General features: G+C 33.6%; 1 protein-coding gene across 5 annotated transcripts in view; it reads left to right on the top strand.

The window, feature by feature from the left end:
* Nucleotides 1–5,349: 5,349 nt before the first annotated feature.
* The window catches only part of LOC117215829 (metabotropic glutamate receptor 8-like), a 40,053-nt gene continuing 25,036 nt past the window's right edge, over nucleotides 5,350–20,366 (top strand). For 4 of the 5 annotated variants that reach the window (XR_004489304.1, XR_004489309.1, XM_033462561.1 and 1 more), the window contains exon 1: nucleotides 5,350–5,830. The gene's annotated coding sequence lies outside the window, so the exon portion shown is untranslated. Of the gene's footprint in view, nucleotides 5,831–5,961; nucleotides 6,075–20,366 lie in introns of all 5 variants that reach the window. The other variant, XM_033462450.1, reaches the window with a different exon arrangement.

The raw sequence follows: 20,366 nt of genomic DNA, 5'->3' as shown, positions 1-20,366 counted from the left end.
ATAAATTAGAGGAGAGTAATTTGTATCGATTAATTAATTTTGATGATTTCCATTTCATTTAAGTGCTATGTACATTTTTTTTTACAAACAGAACATAAATTTAAAGCGAGCATGATACTTTACGAGTGAATGCAGTTACACATATATGCAGTTTGTTTTTAAACAAATACTTATTTTGAATTTCAACTTCGTCAAGAGAAATTATAAAATTTTGAAAGGTATTTGAATAGATATTCTTATTAGAAAATGATTTTAAATGTTGACATTTTTATATTGCAGTCGATGTTATTTCCTTTTTAATTAAATATTTATTATCGAATGAATCGAAGAAATATGTGTAAATGGAATAATTCATATGTGTATTTTCCTGGACAATGTAGTGGACTGAAGTTTACAGCAGAAAGTCGGACATTCAAAAATTGTAGCAACAATTGTCTGGTATTTTACTTTTATTTTATTATTTTATAATATTATTATGGATAAAAATGTGACAGATAATACATAGTATATTTACGATACAGTATATTTACGAAAGGAAGGATTTACGATATAAACATTTCGCTTTTTTACGATGACGACCCTAAACTGCATAAATATTAATTGTGTGGATTGAGGATACATAACCGTTAAGTATTAAGTTATTGTATATTTCTCTATGTTTTTGATCACGATATTCAAAAAATTGATTTTTTATAGAGTATTTAACAAAAGTAGTAAAATATAATTTGTTGAGTGTACTATTATAGCCGTAAAGGTTAACACAGAATAGTATATACATAGATTTCAATTTTGAAATGAAATTCATTATTATATATACATATGTGTACACACTATCGTTTAAGTAACAAACGCTTATTTAAAACAATATGCGAACATATATAACTTTGATCATTGTTATCGGAAAATGTTAAAAGAGCAAGTTATAATGCAATTATATCATAAAATAAAATCTTTTACTAGTACTCTCGATCTGTATAAAGGGAAGTTAGCTTGGTCAGGTTAAAGGCCAGTACTTATCACGACATTTCGAGAATCGAGGCTATTAGTTGCCCCGGGGATAAAGATGACAAGGTGTTCTTGAGTCACGTAGATAGTAACATAAATAGTTAAGGTCACTTGTATGCAACGTGTTATTAAAAAAGAAAAAGAAAGGAAAATTGTCTTCCGTGAACTTTCTGCACATATGCGTGTACGTTTCTTAGTACGCAGATATACGATTTTATGCAGATATCCATTCACATATGAAACTGGTATTTATAAAATAAAAAGCATTAATTGCGCACATTATTATATATTATACAATGAATTGATTCATTCATTTGTGAAATTGATGGAACCTGAGTCTTTTATACACCGAGTTCATCGAATTTCACTTCTGAATATTTTCAAAACGGATTTTATTTTTTTATTTAGAAATTGACCGCATAATATAGTAAAGATACGAATAAGTATCCTAAACTTTTCTTTTCTCTTTTCGAAGCTTGGAACACTAAAAAAATTAGGCATCACGGTTTGATTCTTATGAAAAATTATTTAAATTATTAAAATTTGGGAAGAGATACGAAGGATCAGAGAAATAAGAGCTGAATAATGATATTAGGATATAAGTACCTATAAATATGAAGCGCTGTGATAATGTAGGAAAGGCAAACAATAAGGTACGAAGTACGAATATAGGATCTCCCTAACACTGATGGTATGCTGAAGTGCGAATCTCCACCTAAATTCAAGATAGCGAAGTGCCCTTAATGACATCAGATATTGCAGTACATTGGCGTTTAAATGGCAGCTAAATTATTGACAAAAACATTTATTTGTCGCCTTGAGAACTTTGACAATTTTCGGATAACTTTCTGTTGAAACAAGTATCGTTAATTAACAAAGTCGTGCTGCTGATATCTGCGGTTTTCTAATGAGACTTACTTTTGGATCTTGTGTACCGAATATAATACGAGGAATTTTTGCCTGAGAAATTCTTCTACATGCTTCTTATTCATTTGATACTTTCTATTTTCCGAGAACTATTATATTTTTCTTACATCAGATAAGAGAAGAAAGGGTAGAGAATTTTCAATGGAATCGCAATTCTCCGTAGAAAACAATTTTCTTCCATTTTATTTTAAAAACTTTAATCAAAATGAGGCTACGCGGTAGTTCATTTATTAAGAACAATGTATTATTTATGATAGTTTATAGAATATTTTTGTTCATTTAAAACTTGAAGATATTTCATGATTTGCTAATATGTAATAACAAATTTAAATCATAGTAAGATTTCATAAGAACATTCGTGTACTAATTTTGAAAGTTAGTACGAATTACAAAATGAAATTATACCTACTTCAGATAACTTAATTACCGGCAAAAAGATATGAAATGCTCATCCTTGATGGCGAGGACGATTCGAAAGACTAACTTTTAATAGCTGACAGAGTTATATTTTCAGATATTATAAGACTATTTAGGAATTGTGACGGACTACGAAAAATAAAACTTTAAATTTACTAAATAAATAGACGCCTAAATGAGTTACGACATTTATTAACATTATTAAAAAGACAGATGTGTGCAAGTTCTAATTAGCTTCGTTAATTACTCGAGTAATATTACAAAATGTAGCTGAAGCTAGAATATTTGCTACTTTCATATTTATCGCGTAATCGTTCTATCATATTTTAGATTAAACTTATCCTGAACGAAAAATGTTTCTTTTTCTTTCAAAGGAAAGAAATTGGAAGCTTCAAGTGGTAATTTTTATATTCTTTAAAAAAAGTTATATTCATAATCAAGAGAAAGAAAATGATTTCAAGCTCCATTTTTCTGTCTTTATCTGAAAATATTTTTTTAGGAAAAACCGTCTTCTAAATTTGAAGATGAAAAATCGGTAGTAGTTAATCCATCGAAGATCATAAGATTCAAGGGAAGCAGAACATTACCCGGTGAAAGAATTTGTACAGTCGATCATCAATCTTCTACACAATTGCCAACATTTACAGTATTCTTCTACTGCAGCATGAATGCCCACTTCATTTTATACTTTGTTGGAAAATGGTATATGCTTAGTATTATATAGCGTGATTATAACTAAGTAAATGTTAATAATTATGCCTCTCACGTATTCAACATTCATAATAATTATTTTTAAAGTCGAGGTGAACAGCGGCAGCATTAATCTTATTTTATATACTTCATACTTCTAATTAAAAGTGATGTTGCGTTTTTCATATCGATTATCTGTCTCATATATGGTATGCAATATGAACATTTATTTGTAAATTTATTGGTTTCCGTTACTCGTAAATTTCGTCCTCTGTATGAAAAGATTTTAGTCTTCCTTTCTACGTAATGTAATAAATTAAGGCAAAAATAATTCTCAACTGAGTTGATAAATAATGCATTAAGTTACTAATATTTATTGGTTCACAGCGGATTGCAGACTTTTGTACAAATTCATATTTTTATGAACTCGGTTCACGAAATAGAAACTAAGTGATGATTCAGTGTATCTATTAAAAATTAAAACGGATGCAGTACTTTCTGTACTTTATATATTTTTGCATAATCTGTAGATTTTTGCATCTTTAAATTTTGCGTAAACACATCATAAATTGTACAATATCAGGAAACTTGGAATTCATATACTGATTCGATCAACGTTTGAAACTTTAATTTTGTATTACAACGACATATGTTTAAAAAGGTCGTCGAAGGTAGTTGGAAATTTTACTTTTGTACGATTTACGGCATAAATTCATTCTGTATGTAGGTACAAGGAACGTCTGTAAACCATGAGCAATTCAGATGATCAGGAATGACTAATAACGGATGTCATAAGATCGATAGTTTGGAAAATGTGCGAAGGAGTTTATAAATGGCAAGTAAGCTGATGTTGCGTTACTTTGAAAAATGGGAAACATTGTTCCTAGAGGGTCTGTCACAGAATAGAGAAGACAGAAGTACGTTCTACTGATTCTGAGATGACTGTGAGTAACAACGTAGCACTTAACCAAAACCCTGAAATGGATTGCTTTACTAACTTAACCACCGATTCCATAAAAAGCTATTTTTTACATTTTTAGCATATGTGACGTATGTGATCAAATCTTTTTATTAAAGGGACTTTTGTAATCTGACTCGAGGATTTTACCTTCTCAAAGCAGATTAGAAAAGAAATAATTTTTTATTCCAAAAGACAAATTAGTTGTTTATATAATTTTATTATATATATATATAAACTACAAGAAGGAATATTTAAAATGTCATCGAGCGTCAGAATTTAGAAACTTGATCGTTCGAGAGCAACTCCTTGTTTATTTTAATTAAAAGCAAACAACAACGGGGAAAGTATAAACGTATGGCGTCAACAAGCAAGATACAGAGAATTGCGCGTATGTGTCGATATTTGTTGATTTATTTTTGAGGGCAGAAGATCCGTACGAACAAAAGCAGTGTTCGTTAACTTTCATATTGTCCTTACTTATTACCATTCTTAATTGGATACTGTTTAATCCTATATGCCTCGATATTCATTCCTTGAAAGCATTCTAAATAGCATCTGATAACAAATTCATCTGATATAAAATATTCAATATTGAAAGAACATGTATTGTTAAAATATTCACTATTAAAAGAAAGCTAAGAGCTACGATCGTGTTTACGTTAAAAAGTATTTACGTTCATCTAACGTTTGTTAAAAAGACAAAAGACGAGTGCTTTCTAGATTCCTTTCAACGCTGAATTACTCAAATTAATAATCGCTTGATACTAACGATAAGTGAAATCCGCAAATAGGCTATCTCGATATCATATTCAAAATGGAAAAGAAAATCGAATTTCTCTGTTCTCTCTCGTAGCAGTTGCTATGCTTTTAATTCTACGTTCCATCTCGTTCGTACGAATGATCATTTTCGAATCTTTTTCGAGGTCCAGCGCGAACACGTTCCAGGTAGCAACGTCTATCGATTCGGTATGTTTGATTCATCGATGTTAGACGATGACAAACACAGTCGCTGGTACATGCCACAGGCAATGGACGGGTTGCAATTTCTACAATAACATTTGACGCAGTGCGAGAGTACCGAGTATGGTGATATCGACAGGGATGGCCAGAGTGAACTTTGTCTTGGATATCTCGTGGCTCCAAAGAAAATGAGGGAAAAGACCAGGAGAGTAAGGAAGGTTATCGGGAAGCTGTTTTCGTGGCTCATCCTGCGATGAAAAGTCGATCGGCCGAGAGAAGAGGATCAACACCTCTTTTCGAAACGTACCGGCGGCCCATCCCTAGGCGGCGAGAAGCTCGATCAGCGCTTGCGCCCCGATGCCAGCTATAAGAATCTGACCGGCGCTCGTAGGGACTTCAGTCCACCCCGTGGTACCGGTGTCGCGTTCCTAGTTTCGTTGCTTTTTTCCTTCCCCTGAGCCCTTTCGTGGACGACGTTGTCGCTATGTTGCTTTTCCCGTATCAGTGACAAAGAACGAACGATAAGGCGAGAGAGAGAGAGAGAGAGAGAGAGAGAGAGAGGAAGAGAGAGAGAGGGAGGGAGGGTGTGTGTGTGTGTGTGTGTATGTAAGGGTAAAAAGAGAAAGAGAGAGAGGGAGAGAGCGTGATCATTCCCTGGCGCGCGCGGCACCAGCGAGCAAGGCGACTGGCGAAAGAGAGTGGAGTACGAGAAGTGGAGAACTCGGGGGAAACAGGAGAAAGACAGAGAAAGAAAGATAGCGCGCCACTGAGAAAAAGAGCAGCTTTTCCTCCCTTCTCCGGCTTTCTGAAGCGATAGACAGGACAGCGTCGTCAACGTCAGCAGCGACGTCGGCATCCTGGACGATCAGCGTACGTTCACATCGAAAGAAACGTCCATATTTTGCTAGTAGTTGCCTGTTATTTTCATCTATTCGCCTTTAGTGATCGTGATTGTCGTTGCAAAGCTTCGTCGTAAATAGCATTCTTTCTGAAATTTGTAGCCAACGGTGCGACGGACCAGTCTGCCGCGGTGAAAAGACGTAAATGCAACGCGCGTATTATTCGTCGTCCTCGCTGTTTCCTGAATAAGCTTCGACAAAGACTGCGAAAGAAAGTAAGGAGAGAAATTTTCTACTCTCTTTTCGTAACCTTTGAAACCGACGAAACTGGACATATCCGTGCCTCTAGTCGTATTCATACAGTAGACGTGCATGTCGATTCGCGTTGCCAGGCTTTCCGCGCTTTCATTTTTCTTGCCAACAAGTTTTACGACATTGTACCGCGAGACCAGCATCCGCTATTCGTTGTCATCGAAACGATTGCTGTATCTTAATCAATAGAAACTCGATCGAGCGTTCACTAGATCCGATTTCGAAATATTCGAACTCGAGATAGAAGTTTTCGCTTTAAGGATCTATCATTGCAAGCCTTTGAAGGCGTAACTGTTAATTAATTCCAGCACGCCTTTGAATTTCTTTTTCTAATTTCAATTCACGACGCTTCCATAAACGTTCTATTGACTTCGAACTTTGAAACTAAAAGTTCCTCGATACCTTTCCTAGACGACATTTACCGCGATGTTTTACTTTTTCGTGGACAAAGAGCTTTTTTAAAGCGAAAGCAGAGTAACGTAGCTATTGGCCCGTGTTGAACGATAATTCGATATTTTCTTAGTTGTCAAACAACATTATCATAAAGATACCTTGCCAGTACGTTAAATGATACTTTACTACGATAAAAACGTAGACAAATTAATACAAGATGTCGTTTGATTCTTAATTTTTGGTCAATATCGATATTTGCAAAAGAGTTCATTAAACGTTTGCATGAACGTTCATTTACTATGTTCTAGCTTTCATAGCGTTAATCAAAGAGAATTTAGAGAGAGATATAGCACACAAAATTAACATTAGAGTATGTGTTTGAGCAATTACGTCATTTGAATGACTCGTTAATTTTCCAATGGATGCAATAATTTTTACTTAATGCAATTTAGATTGTTTACTTCTGTTAACTGTACCTTCATTGATAACTTTGTTGTATTCCCACAATTATCTTTCTATCCTTCTTAGACTTACTTTTTCTCTTACTTTGTAGTACCGACTTGAGTTTATTAGCCATGGTGAACACAAAAGGAAAGAAAAAGTTGAGTAAGAGTTTGAAATGGAATCTAGATAGCAGTAATTATACAACGCTACAGTAAGCACGATGGAGGATTAAACTAATTGAAATTTTATCTAATAAGCATTCGATATTTAATCGCATCTGCTTTATAATTTAAGTAATCTGCCTTTAATATAGAGTTTTGCATGATTTGGACTCTTTCAAACGTATGATATTTGCGTTTTAATAACACAGCACAGCATACCATAATTGTCTGTTAAGCGAAACAATGAAATAGCTATTTACTCACAAACGATTATTCGCATAGTTCTAGAAAGAGAGGTATGTTTTAAAAACAGCATGAAATTGATTCTCAGTGGTTTGTAAGTTCGTACATTCTTCATAATGTGATAATAATGACGCTTTAATCGAAAATCCATTGAATTTCTGTCAATTAGCATTCTCTTGGTGGAAACATACAACAATCTTCTATTTGTTGAGTCGTTAACTTATTTAATTGATATTAACTGTATTTTCACATATTTTAATATTACACGTTAACCGGTTTTCGCTCTTCAAAATATAAAACACGATGAAGAATTTTGGATTTACTACTAAGATAATTACGGTCCATTAAGTATTATGTACCTCTAATTAATTATACTTCTTGATAATCTTAATTATTCATCAATACTCGCTAATATTCGATAGTTCTAAGTATTAATAAAATATCTAAGCAGCATTTATCGAACAACATCGAAGGAATATTTAACAATTTTATTAAAAATTGCTGACTTTAGTGGAATTTGTGAATTTCCTTCAAATATTCACATCATGTTTTTTCTCGCAATTTTCTTTTATTATCGGTGATTTCTGTCGTATAATAGGTCATCAAATTGATCGAACAACGACTGATCTCTCACGGTTTACAATCGCCAGCCACGTAATTGTTTTCCGTGTGCTGTTCGATAGATTTGAAATCATAATGGAACGCTGGCTCGTATTCTCTTCTAATCAATTGTAAATTTTCTAACGGTTTACAATTGAAATTTGATTATATACTCCGGCAACTTTAACATAACTGAACGATCAGTAGTTTCCAACTATCGATCCTAGCAGGTTCATCTCCAACTTTAGAAATAAAGGCTGAGCCTCGACCAATATGTCAAATGTTAATGTCGCTGGATCGTAACATTTTCTGACAGTTACTTAAGACGCCAATAAAAGCGTAAATATACGTTATAGTTAGCGTTTCGTCCGGTATTGTGACGAGAAAATAACTACTTTCAGCTGCTGAATGTAACTACTGCTATACTGAAAATGTTTACGAAAAATTCGAAGGCGAAAAAACGTATAAAAAGGGTTTGGAATTTAATAGAAATAACATTCTTCTTACATTCGATCTTTTTAGTTGTATTCGCGAAGATACGAATTTTCTATCATAAGATTTTCTAGACTTTCCTCTATTTTTCTTTCGTCTGCGTTTGTAGATGAAAAATTGCGGGGAACGCGGCGAATATCTAAAAATATAAGACACTGAAAGTACTCGGATCCTATTATTACTTACATTCCATTTCTTTAATTGTATTCATGAAAATATGAATTTGCATAAAAATTCGTAGTCGCGGTTACTCTCTTTCTCCGTTCGTTCTTTAAAACTTTCTTTTCTTTCTTTATCGCCTGTTTCAACTTGCCTTTGGTTTCCTCAATTTTCTCAGCATTTTTTTCAAATCTAGTAAAATTATAATTAACCCTAGAAACAGGAAAGGATTCTATACCTTCAACTTCGTACCTCGTTTATAGCCGTGGAAACAATAGCAGTTGATAAAATGCGTGTTTAACTGTGCATTCTTTTCGCGTTCTCGCTCAGTGAAAAGTTTCTAATGGCATTATAGAAAGCGATGTCAGTGCAGTCTCGCATTTTACGTTTTAATTAATGAAATATATCTTCCGACACATTAATTTATAAACTTTTCCTTCCATAGATTACGACGAATACCTACACTCTGTCGATCTGGAAAACAGGCAAAAACATGCGTGATCGGTAAAAAGTGAGCTTAAGCGTGTTTTGAACTCTCTAGGACAAAGCAATTCGAAGAGAGGAATGCAATCAGCTTTATGTACTTACGTGCAACTATTTCATTTACAATTCAAAGTTTAATACCGGTAGTTGCTCTAAAACATGGCACATATATATATACATCACTCAAAGCACTATCAAGGGAAAAATACACTTGTATATATGTACGCTATATACGTTTCATCGTATAGAACATTAAGCGACTAATGGAATTACAATGAAACAGAACTTATTATTATTAACCAATGATGGATTATCGTTTCAATTTCACGTAACTATAATAGTAGCACAATTGATCAATTTATCAATATATAGCGTGACTAACATAGTTGGTTGGCAAAGTTCGACCAATATTTGTCCAGTGTGAATAGTTTCTGTCTGAGATATGTCGTTTCATAAGTCATGCACGCGAACTTGAATAGAAAGCAGCAAAATATCACGGTATCACTGAAAAGTTAGGGCATCTATCTGTTGTTTTCGGCTTCGATAACGTATTTTTCAATTTTTACTCTCTATTGACACGATATATATATCCTGAAATTTATTTGTTTTCAATAGAATATATTACTCTATTTTTATGTCATAAAAAAAGATTTTTGTAAAATCGCGACAGACTCGAAAAGATATTATCTCGAGAAATATCTTACGGGTAATAATTGCTTAAACTATTTACTTTAATGTATGTTATTTCTTTGATGCGGTGTTTTTCATTTGCTTAGCATTGTAGCGTATCTGTCTGAAAGTCGTCTCTTTGAAAGTCTTAAAGCTTTTCCGCGGAAAAGACTTTAAAACGTTAAGCAGAGTGGGCAAGTCTTTATTTAATCGTTCATTGTCGTTTTATCAGGAAATTGTATAACGCTTTAATAAGGAAAGGAATATTCCAAAGTACATAAATAAGAACCGAGCGTGTCTGTCTAGACTTTTCTAAATATTTACATTCATCTTTAACACTCCTGTAAAGTAAAATTACGCACAAATATTTACATTTGTACGCACGCATAAAAAGTAACTCGATTATCTTCGTTAATTCTAGGGACACGAAAAAAATTTCATTCACAAAAGTTGATCGACGTAGAAGAGGCCATAAAGCATGCTGACATCAAAATAGAAGAAAGTTTCAAACAAGTTTTATCAAAAAACGAGAGCATGTGTCGATACTTTTTGTCGTCATTGTGCTTTTTAGCGATACGCTACAATTTATCATATCTGCAGTACAATGGTAGATATCTAGGAGATTTCAATGACCTATAGCACAAGGTCAAGCCGATGACAAATAAAACGGCAGACCACCGATTCCCAAGTCACAAAGGGTTGCTCGAAGTGGTATAGTGTACGTTTGCGTCGGCAGACGTGACATTGCAATCGACAGATGAAAGGGACTCGTACATTTCTTATCACTTCCGGATTGATCGGAGCACACGTTGCGATCGTTCGTCTTTGTTTCATGCCTTCCGACGTATTTGGCTTCTTTTTTCCTGCTACGCGATACGTCTTGGCGTTCTCTGAAGAAGTAACTTAAGTGACGTTACGTCGAACGGACGAGCTGTTCACGAAATTGGCTCGCCACAACCTATCTACCCATTCGGGAAGGTCCTATTGATTATAGCTTTTACTGTGCGTGTATTATGCGCAAAGCATCCATCATATCGCTACATTACTTAGCGAATAATACAACGACAATGTTAGAAGGTAGGAAACAAGGAGCCATTCATTGCAGCGTATGCTACAATTAATGCGGAAGTGATAAGAAGCGCATGAACCCCGCCAATCCGATAATTGCAAATAGACGACGCCACTCTGGAAGTCTCTCGTGAATCGTCGAATAAGAATCATTATTTTTATTTTATCATTATTATCTTACGCTCTTATTTAGCAGCGAATAATTTTGCGCCATGAACTATCGAGATCATCCAATAGTTTCTTTGAAGATAAAAGAATAGAGAATGTCATTTAAAAAGATAGATACGATCTTGAAACGTTGAAAATTAATCTCAACCTAATCCTTCTGAGAGATTGTTACTAATATTATGACGTGATTAAATTGATTTAATACGATTAATAACTTGATTAATATGATGAATGTAATCCATCGTTAATTCGTGCATTTTAGTGAAATTTAATTTGCCGTCGTTATAGATCGATTAAAGCGTTTGGATACTTATAAACGATAGTGTAGATCGTGGAAGAACTACCCTTATTGAAGATGCTATTTTAGGCGCTCAATTTGTCGTCATATCGGTTCATAGGTAACAAAACTTCGGTTTTCATTAGTAGTACCTATGAATTTTCCACCTTGATAAGATAAATTTACTGTATCAACATACACAATGTATACCTACGTGTCGTTTATAGATGCACGTGCCGCACATCCGCACACATTGCATTGTTCGTTATCAAGCGATCAAATTGAGTGAAATAACAATTGGACCGCATCCAATATCTGGATCATCGACAGTAAACCTTTTACGATTCTTCCTCTGTAATTGCTTTTATTTTTTCGATAGAAACTTACATGGCTGTGTGATACTACATTTCTAGCAACTTCTAGTGTCATGCAGTTTATGTTTTATTCTTTTTTTTCTTTTTTAATTATACGCTCAATTTACCTCGAAATAATTAATCGGCCAATTTCCTACATAAAACGTACTTACGTATATGTATATGTATATATATATATCCATGTATATGTATAGTGTATAAAGATTCTACTTTTACTTGGCGTGTACAAACATGAAATATTTGCTGTGGGATCGAACCGACGCGACGTACAATATAAATGTCTGTCTTACTCGATACTAGGAGATGTCAGTGAGACCAATCGATAACATTTATTCGACTTTCGGTTAAACGTGACTGCTCTTTTCGAAGCAACTAGTTTCTACTTGAAGGAGCGCGTTCTATGTAGAAATAAAAAGATAAATTCTATATTCTAGTGATAAAATAAAAAGAACGTGATCTATTTTATATTCTTTACTTTAAATACGAATACCTGAATTACTTTCTGTATAGTTAAATAATATTTTATGTGGTTGATAATTGTATATAATTCTAGTTTTTATACAATTGAACAATATTTGATACACTCAACAATCGTGAATCGTTATTAATTGAATAACGTCGAAATTTATTTAACAGTTGACTTTCGAAAAACTAAAAGATTGATATATTGGTAATTATATCGCACAAAGATCTTGGTATTTCATATTGAGCATTACCACTTGTAGCATTGGAGAGTGTCAAGGAAGACGGAATCGTGGAGAGGAAGTTATCTGCTGAATAATGAATGATCGATCCGCTCGTTTATCTTGCTGCTACATAATATTTAAGCAAGATAAATATTCGACCTTAACTACTTGTTCCGATACTTGTTTCAAAATTCTAGTTTGCTCCTCAGGTAGTTTTTTCTTCGTGCAACTGCTTCAACGTTTCATTTACATAATTCGGTTAATTATAGGGAAGATATAATGTTTCTGAAATAAAGTACCGCGACATTTTTGTCGAAAATGGTTGCTGTACGAATGCTTTCTATATTCACGGGAAAAATTTACTTCGTATACAAAACGTTTGTTTCGGGGAATTGATTTACTCGGAACGTGGAACAATTAAGTGGATCATCTTTCAATTTCTTGCGGAATTATTAATAAAAACTGGATCGTTAAACTGTACGGATAAAATACCGTTGGATGTTTTATACCTACGTAATTCTCCGACAATGAATCTATCAAATAGTTTATTACTATAATTAAACAGACAATGATGATTGGTTCGGTAATTTATGATATACATGAACATAGAAATTTGGATTTTCGGACAGCGTCTTTCCAATTATGCGTTTTGGTTTATTCGATATTTATGAACACGTAATGGCTTTCACGTGAAATCAATATCCAATTTAATACACAGAATTCAATGGGACAAACAAATATATCTAGAGACCTTATCAGAAATTATGTTCAACAATTAAGTATACTCGACGCAACGATACAACTATCGTTGAAAAATATTATGAGAGTTTACCAAAATAGTATAAAATAATAATAAATAAAACAATGCTGCAAGCGTGGAATAAACAAAGTTTCGAAATACAGATATTTGTCTGAGAGTTGCCAAGTACCTGAGCGAAATAAAATGTTAGCTTAATTGGCAGCGAATGTTGAATGAATTTTGCGATCATTTTTAATAAATGTTTTGGCACGTTTGGGAAATGCGGACGTTTTTCCTTGTTTGTCGATAAAACTTCTCAATTTGATTTTTCAATTTACACAGAATGACAACTGATACAAATATATTACACATAACAAAACATTAGTAATTTTCTACCCTGTTGTTTAATTACTATATCGTGTACTTGCTTGAAAACAAGTAATTGTTAATCCCTCGATTATAAGCATACCTATTATCAAAATATTTAATGATAATCTATCGTGTTGTTAGAGACGAACTACGCCAAAATATGTTTACTTCGTAGATTCGTAATAAATTAAGATTTATAATATTATTTTCATAACTTCTCCAACCTGTTGCTGTGAAAAAGCAGCTAAATTTTATATACGCACATTTATGTAGTATGTACACACTGGCATTTTTATCTTTGCCTGTTTAGTTATGCACGATGTTAAAATGGGTTCTTTTGAAATAGGCACTTCAAGTGACAATTATTCGATGTGTCTCAGTCTCAGTATATCTTTTCATATAGAAATATACTACGTATCCGCACATTCTTCGATGAATAACTCGTTCAAATGAAATCACTGATTAGATGAAATATTTTATACGAACTCAAAGGGAAAGTTCAGTGAAAAGATCCAGTTTTATTATGAAACGTGCAATCATAAGAAATCACGTTCAATTTACTAGATGGGAAACTGTAGACTATTAAACTTCAAACTTGTACTTTACCGATACTTATTTCTTTATTTATATCTGTTTGCAGTAAATAACTTGTAACCTTTTTTTATACACATTTTCATGTTGCTTCTAAGTTTTACCAGTATAATTTCATCAATTTACAAACCTCGTTGCTACTAAAATTTCAAAAAGTTTCCTGTAGCACATATAACATATGGAACAAAAATTTTCAAGTATCTTTATGGGTTGCTATACTTTTTATTATCGGATAGTACAACTGTTTATAGTAATTTCATTTGAAAGCGCTGAAAAACTCTGATTGTTGTTAGAACAGCTCCTAAGTTCATTAAATACTAAACCAACACTAATACGCTACAAATTGATATAACAGAGCAGTGTTGAAAGTTGTCGCAACTTGCAAATAATTTGTACGAAGCTTGCTTACATTGTTAATGAGCTTTATGATGTTTAGTATACGTACGGGGACGGAATCGAGCGGAGAATTTTATTTTAATATATTCTATTTCCACCATACCATTTTAACCGATCTGAATGCACAGCACGATTCGACTCGCTTAGGTGGCTGAAAGTAAAACGATTATAAAAGCTATGCTAATCGGAATTGACTTTTGCAGGCGCAAGGGTTTTAATGGTTTTAGAGCTCCTCTATCAACAGATTCTGGAGAGGGAAAAATGGTACGATGTGGGATAAAAATGGCACGATAGGTGAATTTAATTTTACATGTAAAATTCTTACTTGGTACACGTTTCTTCGTTGGAACGAAAGGAAAACAACATTCTTCCCATGGTCTTTCAAGAGAATCCTTCTCCGTGTATAAAGAACTTTTCCTCTTGAGAACATTTTTAAGTACGTTGCATACCCGACCTTTGCACTTCCTGAAAGTTTGAACCCTATGAATTCAAGCAATTTTGTAGCCTTCGATCATTTTTCATTTTATTTTCGCCGAGAAATTTATTCAGAACCTATTTCGATATATTCGTATTAACCCTTGAACGTTCAGGATCAAAGAACGTTACGTTCATGCTGTCATAAGTGAACTTTTGTCCCAATACGTCTCTCTTCGTTTTAGAAATCAATAAAGTCAAGTAAATGTTTTATTACTATTCAATTGCTGTAGCCGTGTCTATTATATATTTCGTTTAACGATTTCTTATTTCATAGTGAAACTGTCATTCCGCAAATTCTTACTCTCGAGATTGATTAATGTAACAAATGAAAATTTCAACTACATGTCAGATACGAACGTCAAATGTTTGTGTTTTATCTATAAATGTGGACGTAACAGTATCGACAGCGTAATATCGTCGCTTGCCTTAGGACAAAATTTCCACCACGTTAAAAAGTTTAAAGTATATAGCAGAGAAGCGGAACAACTTTGCATGATAATGTGTGATCGTCAGTGTACATATATGCTACATATTTACATGAAAAAGCACTTTTCTTATTTGCATAATTTAACATCACGTCACAGTAACCCTGGCATCTGTATTCTTGACTTGGTCAAGCAACCACTTCACTATTCAAAGGGTTGAAAGAACGCTGGCTATATACGTGTGTGCAAGTAAAAAAAGTACTTGTTACAGTACACATGCGTGTACTTTCAGGCTAACTTCTTTGTTGTTGAAAGCGTTCTTCCACTTTCTTTCGAGAGCAACGCGATTACTTCTTGTATTGCTTATCGAACTGAAGTTTAATTGGAATTTTTATGATTACATCTTCGTTCTTCTTGCAATGATTAATTCCGTACTTCCTTCTAATTCCAGTAAACGACTCTTACGAATTTTCCCCCCGGATTTTTAAGTTTCTAACCGATTAATCGTTTTGCTAACAATGTGAATCTGTTATCGTTTTCGGTGTAAAACCATTAGGCATCCTAATGCTCATGAACAAGGGTGCATTTTCAATCGATTAGGCATTTAATCGCTGCTGATCCGCTGATATTTTCTTCTTTTTCTTCTTTATTTAAACAGTGCGTTGGCCACGTGTTATCCTTTTTGTTCGATTAGTTTAACGGCCCTTGGTTTCGCGATAGCGCGTTTCCATCGAGCACGTTACAAAATTATTTGGTCAACTACGTAATTTTGTTTAAACTATGAATAAAGAACAATTAGCATATGCGATATGGGAAGACAGGTTCTGTAATTGAGAGAAGACAATTGAAATATAAGTTTCAATCGATTTGAGACCAGGCACCGTACTGGTTTCCACTGTAAGTGCACTGAGATTTCAAAGTTGAAGTTGCTTTATTGCACGACAACTTCATAAACTCGACTTCTTGAACAGCTGTACATGACACTTGTTTAAACGAGAAATAAGGCCACTTAATCTCTTATTCACCACAGTCCGATTACCGGGAATTGTGTGACACGTTTAGAATGAAAGTTTTCATATTGTATTATGTCTTAGTTAAAACATTATATCTTCCTGCATATGTTTGTTTCCCATATTAAGCATATTGAAATATTACGTACAATACACGCGTGAAATATTTAAAAATGATATCTGTGTGTGTATGTATCTTAACATTACATTAATCTAAATTTGCTTCTCAATTCTAGAAAGAGAGAGAGAGAGAGAGAGAGAGAAAAAGAGAGAGAGAGAGAAGAATCAATAGTGCTGGTCACAGAGGATAATGAAGGCGCAAAAACGCAGTGAATCTATAGTTTTATCCTGTTAAATTCCAAGAAATTTCATACCGATTACAAATTTGTTCCAAAATTTGTCGAAATTAGAGAAATAGTTACATACAACAAGGAAGAATAATTATCGCTTTAATATGAATTTTTCTAATTTCGTACGAGTTATGGACGAATTTAACAATAGCAGTTTCCTTTCAAATTTTGTAGCAGCATAATAGAACCTCTCGTATCCGAACACCATTATCCGAGTATCTCGATATCTGAACGTTCTGCTGCAATATCCAAACGTTTCGCTATCCGAGCAGAATGTCTGCTGATAATAGAGCGCTGCAAATACTATTATTTCACGTATAATAGTGAAAAGAAATGAAATTCACGAAGATGTGCCTTCTGCAAGAGTTTCCATAATTCCAGATACAACGTAACTATCGACAGACTTAAATTGGCTCTCGTCTACTTACATTACCAATGATCCTGTATCGAGATTACGTTAATATAATTGAAGGCGACGAAGGCAGTAGTCCAATTGCAGATATAATAGTTACGATTGTTTAGCTATGATTCGTAGAGGATGAATTGATGATGAACAATAGCTTCAACCGCTCTTATTCCAACGTTGGATAGTATTCGGCCAGCATGCATTTCCAAATTGAAGCCGCTTTCCTCCGCATTATATTAGATTGCCGCGTAAGTTTCGTCCCGCTACTTCATATAAGTTTATCAACGTAATCATTTGAAATACACTGTTCGTATAAGTAATGGCTCTAGAATTCAAATAAGACAGACCAAGCGTAAGATATTCTCGTTTGTTTTTTCATAGTTACGAGTTCAGACAGGTTCTTGCAAACGTTCGAAATGCTAGAGTTGTATAACATATAGAACATTGCATATTCCACGAGTTTCGAGTTACTACAAATGGACAAGGTTAGCAAACAGGCATTCGTTTTATATTTCTCGAGGATGCTCCAACGATGCTTCGCACTTGTCGTCAAAGATTTGTTAAATTTTACGCTTCATACTTCGGCCGATCATAAATTCAAGATGAGAAATGGCTAGGTGAAAATATTCGAACGCGTTACCTTTGCGAGTTTTAGCTCAACTAATATGCTATTTTTACTTAAACTTCTGATCAAAAGTAGTTTAATCGCTAACTGTTCAAATTCCTTTTCGTAGTTCCATACCTGGATTTCCGAAGGGAAACAACGTGAATTTTTCCAAACTGTATTTCTTTTACTCTTTCAGCTGGCTGCTCTTCTAATTTTTCCACTAATATTGCCCCAGCTATGCGATGCCGATGCAAAGAAATCTCGTCTCTCGAACTTGAAGCGCGATATATCATCCGCGAAAGGGCCATTAGACCGGACTAGGACGTAATCTACAAGGTGATCTTTCAGACTCTTAGAAGAATGCTTTTGAACAGATATAAACCTTGTGCTAGGTATTCTTCAGTTTTTGCGTGTGACGATAACGCATCTCATTAGTGGCACATTTAACGACTGGAAAAGATACGAAAGTCTTTGCACAGCTGTTACAAAATTCATAATTCCGCTATCCCACAGCCGCGCAGCCAGAAAATTCCAGTAATTAAAGAAACATTTGGAACAGAACATTTTCACTTACTATAATCTTTCCGTGGGGAAAATTTCGCAATACGTTCGCACAGCGTTTTCAAGGGGACGAATGACATAGTCAGTATCCGCAGTGATTAAAGTATAACGTGATCAAATCAGTAAAAGTGTAAGGAACCTTGGCAAGTATTTATTTTATATTTCGGATATTTGAAAAATATATTTTTAATAAACATGTATCATGTCTGTACTAGTTAGTTATCGAGAGCTGTTATTGATAGATTGCGAATTTTTATCCGTGAAAAATTAAAAGGTGTAAAAATGCATAGAACGTACGTGTATGTGCGTGATATATATGCAAAAATATATAGAATAAAAAAAGTACAATATTCAAAATATTATTTAGTAGGAAAAACATAACGCTTGCTTGGATTCCACTTTTTTACATATGTTTCGCGAGAGCACAAATTTGCATATTTATATTGTATATATGTCGTATAAGGAGTGTTTACATTATTTTGTCCAACATCTGCATAACATCAATTCATTTATGAACTACGCTAAACTCTGCAACATGTAATTGATGCACACTCGAGCACAAAACGACTGCCCAAAAACAATATCGTTCAATTATCTTTTTCTCAACTTTTGTCCAACTTGATATACTTATTTTAAATACGATGAAATATTTTCGTATTTGCGCGGGATGAAAAATATTGATATCGAAATAATCATCGAGTTTTCAATAACGTTGCTGGCGAAACAAGTGAAAAAAAATCAATTTATGGAGAAAAAGTAATTGTGTAAAAAGTGGTTCCATATGAGAATAAAAGTGGAATCGCAGTTTGCACAGGCGTGGATGTTATTGCGAGAAAACTCGCACCACAGGATGGTATAGTTAGTTAAACAGAGGAAAATTTTCCTGTGTAACTTCGCTTAGAACAGAGATACCAATAGTTTGGCCCAGTTATTAGAATCACTTTGTGTACGTGCATATCTAATCAGATATAATGAAATCTAATTGTAAGCACGATTTTCATTTACTGAAACATACCATATCGATTATCTATATTCGAAACATAACGAAAGTCGAACAACTGCGGCAAACAGTTGTTCCAACTTTTCATGCTACATAAAGTTAAGCTACGCTAGAAGTTATGAACAATGCATCTTTGTCTAGCTATTGACTAATATCCATTGTGCGAGAAAGAATGCCAGTGAATAAGTTAACAAACTAGGTGGCTTTCAGAGCAAACATTTTCTACGTACATTTTGCAACAATCGTTTTAATAATTATTTAGTCTTTAAACACGTTATCAGTACTCGGTACAACAGTATCGTAGTAATTCTCCTAAATAATAAATAATAGTATACATAGTATGTAAATACGTAGTAATAATAATAGCTAGCGATAATAATACAATTCTTGCGTAATATATAGTAGCATATTCGATGATAAAACAAATAAAATTCTACAGATTTTATTTCACGGTTTCAACGAAGCAATTATTCGAAAACATTTTATTATATAATTTATTATTGTACGTACTATCGATATTATTAGAGGGGAAAAATCTCACTGAAGTACATCATACATTACGTGACAAGTATAGATGCGTTCGATATTTTTAAAAAATCAATTTCTCTGCAAATGACCCCTTTGATAAAAAATTTCTGTTGCATTTTCGATTAATTTTTTTGAAGAGACTAATTTTGTTCTGTCATAGCTCACGTTCCAATTAATGTTCGCTGCGTTATTACACAGTAAAATTGCATTCCTCTTTTATGGAGAACAGCTTAGATTTCATTTCATCGTATACACATTTCCTCTTCGTGTAAATATGTTTTACTACACGTCTCGATATCTCCTTGATGTTTCATTCATGAGATTTTAATTTTATTTCTGTTGCTTTTATTACTATCCTCTTTTCTAATTTGCTACCTGTAAACCATTTTCTACCTGCTCGTAGAATTGGTATAAGTCAGTTTTTCAGTCAGTTTGGTATAAGTCAGTTCAGACAAAACATTTGTTGTTTCTTACAACTTTAATGTCTTTACATTATAATGAAATTTACGGTGGCATAATGTTTTCAGTAGACGAAAATCTTTTAAATATCGTAATTTTATTTCTTCAGATAAAAAACTG

The sequence above is a fragment of the Bombus bifarius genome, unplaced genomic scaffold (assembly GCF_011952205.1).
Source record: "Bombus bifarius isolate JDL3187 unplaced genomic scaffold, Bbif_JDL3187 scf7180000007966, whole genome shotgun sequence".
NCBI classification, from domain to species: Eukaryota; Metazoa; Arthropoda; class Insecta; order Hymenoptera; family Apidae; genus Bombus; species Bombus bifarius.
This window is presented reverse-complemented; position numbering and strand designations above follow the sequence as displayed.